Source organism: Arvicanthis niloticus, chromosome 13 (assembly GCF_011762505.2).
Source record: "Arvicanthis niloticus isolate mArvNil1 chromosome 13, mArvNil1.pat.X, whole genome shotgun sequence".
In the NCBI taxonomy this organism is placed as follows: Eukaryota; Metazoa; Chordata; class Mammalia; order Rodentia; family Muridae; genus Arvicanthis; species Arvicanthis niloticus.
Genome location: NC_047670.1, coordinates 6,173,567 through 6,179,578, shown reverse-complemented (window position 1 = coordinate 6,179,578; position 6,012 = coordinate 6,173,567). Strand labels below are relative to the sequence as shown.

The 6,012-nt window shown below is 40.0% G+C and overlaps 1 pseudogene; it reads right to left on the bottom strand.

Moving 5' to 3' along the window:
• Positions 1-1,763: 1,763 nt before the first annotated feature.
• LOC117719419 (small nucleolar RNA SNORA48) lies at positions 1,764-1,899 on the bottom strand (annotated as a pseudogene).
• Between the last annotated feature and the right edge of the window lie 4,113 nt (positions 1,900-6,012).

Here is a 6,012-nt window from a genome sequence, read left to right as displayed (position 1 = left end):
TCTCAGGAGCTCAGGATCCTGTGAACAACTTTATCTGACTGCTAGAGGTAGGTAGAAAGGGGAGGGGGGATCACCTCTGTACCCATGCTACCCTAGGGCAGATAAGTGTGAGTGTGCGTGTGTGTCTGTGTGTGTTTCTCTCTCTCTCTCTCTCTCTCTCTCTCTTTCTCTCTCTCTCTCTCTCTCTCTGTGTGTGTGTGTTCAGCTCTTCCACACTCTTGCTCTGGGGACAGCTCACCCACAGGGCTAGCATCCCCTATGCTGTCCAGGTGAAGTGTGGTGCTGCCTCTGGTGAAAGATGGGGCCAGCTCTCCAGAGCACCACAGCCAGTGAGGAGTAGGGCCAGTTCTGCAGAGCCCCTGGACATCTACTTGGTTCCCTTCGGCTGCCCCAACCAGGGATGTCCCCATCTTCTCTAGTGGTAATATCAACCACAGAATCCACATTGACCCATGCTGTAGACATGGCCCTCAGCAGCAGCTCTGGCTAGAACCTAACCAACCAAAGGTGGTGGAGCTGGCCACTCACAACAGGCCTTTACCCTTGAGGTTCCAGTTCCATCACTCTTCATAATGCTCAAGCTGCTCCACTTCTCTTTTTTCTCATTTGACCACCACATACTCACATATTGTGGTGGCTCCACTTTAACCTGGCCATGCTCTGGCAGATCCCTGGGTGACATCCTCCATCTATGCTGCAAGTTGTAGTGGCCAGCGAGTATCTATGGCCCACCTGTGCCTTTTATTTCTTTAATGTCTGCAAGGTTTTGGGTTTGCATGTTTGTTTGTTTTTTTGTTTGTTTGTTTTTGTTTTGTTTTGTTTTGTTTTTTGAGACAGGGTTTCTCTGTGTAGCCCGGGCTGTCCTGGAACTCACTCTGTAGACCAGGCTGGCCTCGAACTCAGAAATCCGCCTGCCTCTGCCTCCCAAGTGCTGGATTAAAGGCGTGCGCCACCACCGCCCAGCTTGCATGTTTGTTTTTAATCCCCTCTTCTGTTACTTTATTGTACATCAACCTCACCGAGATAGAAGCCGCATGTGAATGGCAGCCATCTTGGCTGCTGACCTCACCAAGACGGAAGCTGCCATGTGACCTACTTTTCCAGGTCATTTTTGTTCTCTGTATGCTACCCTCTAGAGGACCAAATCTGTGCCATGAACTGGAGGACACGTCTGTAGATAGCACAGTAATCCAGAGGTCTGGCTTCCTCCTCCTATACTTGGTTGTAGTGGGATATTTTTCCTGCAAGTTGGGAGGAGCTAAGGTGGGAGGAGGAAGGAAAGGAACAGGAGGAGGAGGAGAGGGAAGAGGAGGAGCTAGGGGAGAGAGCACCAGAGAGAGAGAGGGGAACATGGAAGTAGGCGTGCGCCTGTCTCTAGCAGTCAAAGGTAGTTGGTATATCTAGGTTGGGTCTTGGGTTACACCTCTGATTGTGTGGGCATCTTGTTATTGAGCATTACCAAATATATAAAGCCCTTGGATAGTCTAAGCATTAGAGTCTCATTCCTACCAGGCCCACGTGGATGGCAGGATGGTCTGGGTTCAGCCAAGCATTGTGGAGACAGCATGGTAGACCGGCAGAGCCATCTCCCACACTTGTGTCTTGTGGGTGGCAGGGCCGGTGTCTCTGTATGGGGGGGGGGGTCATATGGTCTCTGGCAGAGCTAAACAGAGTCACTGCCGCTTAGATAGTCAACCCGAGAAAATGTCAATTTAAATATCTCGCACTACACTTGGTTGCCTCGATTTGATTTGATTTGATTTTTATGAGTCCTAGGCATGAGACAGCTTTGGTCACCAAGCCAGGCATCAAGATAGGATGAACAAGGGACTGTCTTCTGCTCTGCCCCTGACTGATATAAAAACAATACAAAGTATCTCTTTGCCCATTGCTGGGAATATGCTTATTTTTATACTACCTAAATTTTGTTTCCTTTCTCATCAATTACTTTTTTTTTCAGAATTGTTAAGCTACAAATCATTTTCCTGCAACTTTATGACATTTAAAAATTTAATGGAAACATTTCAGTTACTCAAAAATATACAGTGTTGGCCTTTGGTTTATACGAGATGACAATATATAAAAGTCTCATGCCAATGTTGTTTTACAAACTGAAATATAGTCATGTCATTGTAACAACATGTTATCTAAGAGCAGGTGCTTTGGAGTCAAATGGAAAATGGTTTCAAACAAATATTTTCTTTTGTTATTGCCTATGAGAACTTTTAAAAGTTAACTGTAAGTTAGCTCCAGTTTCCTCACTCTTAAAGCATAGCTAATTATTCCCATCCAGTGCCTTTATACCCCATGTGAGGGATGGCGTGGTAATACAAACGCACACTACCATTTTCTAATGCCCCTGTCTTCTTTTCAAGATCTGCAGCTACCATTGTTTCAGTGTTAATGTTGGCAATTACCTTTTCTCCATTTAAAAATTTCGGATTAAATATACTAGAGCGTTCCTTTTCAAGAAAATAACTTTTGGTTTTTCAGCTTTACACAACGGTCAGCTTCCTGATTCTATTTCTACATTTATAGTTATTGTTTATTTACTTTTGTTTATTCTGGATTTCATTTTTTTCTAGCTTTTTTATGTAGGTCAGGATGCTGGATTTAATCATTTTTATTTTCTAATATAAATGTTTACAGTTAGGCATTCCTGTGTATGCAGCCTTTAGTAGTGTCCTATTATTTCATGTGTCATATTTTTACTTACTGAATAGAAGGGCTACCCCTCTCTTTTATGGTCTGTCTGTGACTGAAGCACTGCTCCTGCCTTCTGATAGTCACTGCCCGAGTGGACAGAAAGTCTTCCATTTATTCCAGTTTCATATTGCCTTTTGTTTTATAAACACATCTCCATGAAAATCTATGTATTATTTTTTAAAAAAATTAAGTTTGATCACTGCAAACTGTTAGTTGATGTTTGTGGTCCACATCTATTTAATTTCAGTTTGGGCTTTACTGGATTTTCTGTATCACTTTATTTTCCAATCTTCTTCACCCATTTTCAGTTGTTCTATTTTCTTCCCTGACACTTTCTGACTTTTGGAGTATTTGATAAAACCCCATTTTTAAAGACTTGTCTACTAAAGTTTTAGCGACATTATTTTGTTTTACTTTTGGGTGCCTGCTGTAGGAATTACAGTACACACTTACCTTTGCACACTGTATCTAAAATGGTTATTTATCTACTTCACTTACAGTCTGAGATTTAAATGTTTTTTTTTCAAGTAGAAAATGTGTGTTATAAGAATCTTATAAATCCTTAAAAAAAAGCTTTGTCTATAAACTCCTGGGTGTTTAAAGGGCACAGACCCATAACAGCTTTATTGAAGTAAAGGGATTGCAGGATTTACAGGAGATGGGATTAACTTGACTAGCTTTTTATATTATTATTATTATTATTATTATTATTATTATTATTATTATTATTAATAGAGTGACCTATCTAGTACTGGTATGTTTAAGAAAACTGCATTATATGAAAGAACAAAACAAAACAAAAACTTAGAAGGATTGGAGTGAGTTGAAACAAAAAAGAAACTGAAAGATTAAATATATTGAGTAGAAAATGTTCTAATACTTCTTTCTTCATATTACTTCTGGCAAGGGTGGTGAAAGTACCCTTAAGACTGAGTCTAGGCACATCTTATATTTACTTGATAAATTCTACAGTTTAAAGCATATCTTTAAACCCTAATATTTTTGAAATTTATAGCTGACCCAACAGTTTACCACATTGATGAATTTATTTCAAAAGACCAGAATTACATTATCTTAATAGATGCTTTACTGGCTCTTTAGGAATGTTACCTATAAATAAGTAATGATGAACATGTTAGCCCTGATTATTAATATCACAGCATGCGTTTAAAAGTTTCAGAATTGTCTATTAACATTTACTATTTTTGGCTGGTTATAATCCTGTTTTTATAGATCCTGTTAATAGGACTCTTAGTGGAAAACAAACTCGTCTTATATTCTCCTGTGAAGATTAGAAATTACCATTAATTCACTAAAATTAGGAAGGGAATGGTTACATATGGAATATTAATTATAAAACAGATTCTTGATTTCAGTGAAAATGTTCACAACCTTAATGAAATACATCTAAACCATTTGCTAAAACTATCCCCTGACATCGGCTCCAACAGCCAGACTATTTTAGTTTTACCATCTAATTTTCCAGACACTCTTGTTAGTTTGATCAATATTATCATTTGGATATGATCCAAGGTGTGTCCAGATGCTGATGTCCCTCTAATACTCCACGACAAATAAAAATCGCCATGAAGGTGTCATTTTTCAATTCACATTTCTGAAAGATTGTCAGTTATCTAGGTGAAATGATAATGCTCCAGGAACAGTATAACTTTAAAATTACACCTGGGTCCTGTTTTCTTGTTTGAATACTTAACTGAAGAGCTAAGGCCATTTGTATGAATAAGTCAGATCCTTATCTTAAAGATCCTTAAAGTTAAGATCCTTTATCTTAATTTAAAGAAACATGTACTCAAATAGTTTGAATTGAGGAGGCTTACTGTGGAGTTTTCCTCTTATCTGGAATGCGTGCATTACAATATGTATGGTGGATTTTCACATGTATATATCAAACCCTGACAAAATGTTTAAGGAAGATCCTTGGTGTTCAAGTTTGTTACCACGGTGCCCATTTTATTGTTAATATGTTCAGTTGAAAAGTCTGTATCAGACGTCTTCAGTCTTAGTCCAATTAAATGGTGCTGTGCTGACATACGTACTCTAAGTTGCTTAGCAATGTTCTTGCCCTCCAACCAGGAGATCATAATAAGGTCCCCTCTACAGCTAAAACTCCTTGTCATCAGAAAGAGCCACTTGGCGTTACGATACCTTCTCACAGTTCAGTGGTACGTCACCGAGGCCTATAAATAGCCTAAATCATCTGGGAACATGTACAGGACAACTGAACAACAGAATGATCCTGGTAATGCTAAACATCACCCGAACAAGAATGAACCAATCCACATGCTTGTGTGGCCAGGGGAAAGCTCAGGAGGTTTCAACTCTATTCAAAGAACTACAGGTAACAAGTAATATTGAGAGTGGGAAAGATAGTCTTCTCCAGGTAAAAGCACAGCAGTTGGTTACTGAATAACAAATGGTAAACCCTGGAAACTTGTATGTATATGTGTGTATGTGTATATGTATATCCACTTATATATGTGTGTGTCACACACACAATTAACATCATACAGAGGGAACAGGTTATATAATTTTACTGGTGTTTTACTAGAAAATTATTTACAATTTATAGGATGATACATTTTATTTCCTTTTATTCTCATTAAATTTATTCTGTCTACAAGATATGCAGGCACAGGGGATGGAGCAGAGACTGAGGGAATGGCCAACAACCAGCTCAACTTGAGACTCATCCCATGGGCAAGTACCAATCCTGGACACTATTAATGATACTCTGTTATGCTTGTAGACATGAGCCTGGCATGGCTGTCCTCTGAGAGGCTCCACCCCTCAGCTAACTCAGACAGATGCAGACACCCACAGCAAAACAGTGAATGGTACTTTAATATTCTTATGGAAGAATATGAGGAAGGATTACGGGCCCTGAAGGGAAAAGGAACTCCACAAGAAGACTAACAGTCAACTAACTTGGACCCTTGAGGCTTTCAAAGACTGAACCAACAACTAAAGAACATACATGGGCTGGATCTAGGCCTCCCTGTATGTATGTAGCAGATGTGCAGCTTGGTCTTCATGTGGGTCCTGAACAACTGGAGCAAGAGCTATCCCAAAAGTTGTTCCCTGTACTTAGAATATGATCTTCTACCTGGACTGCTTTGTTTGGCCTCAGTGGGAGAAGAAGCACATATCCTCTCAGAGACTTGAAGTGTCAGGGTCAGGGAATACCCAGAGGACTCCCTTCCCCCCTCTCCCATTCAGAGGAGAAGGGAAAGGGGGATGGGGTAGGATTGTGGGAGGGAGTGACTGGGAGGTGGAAGTGAACAGGAT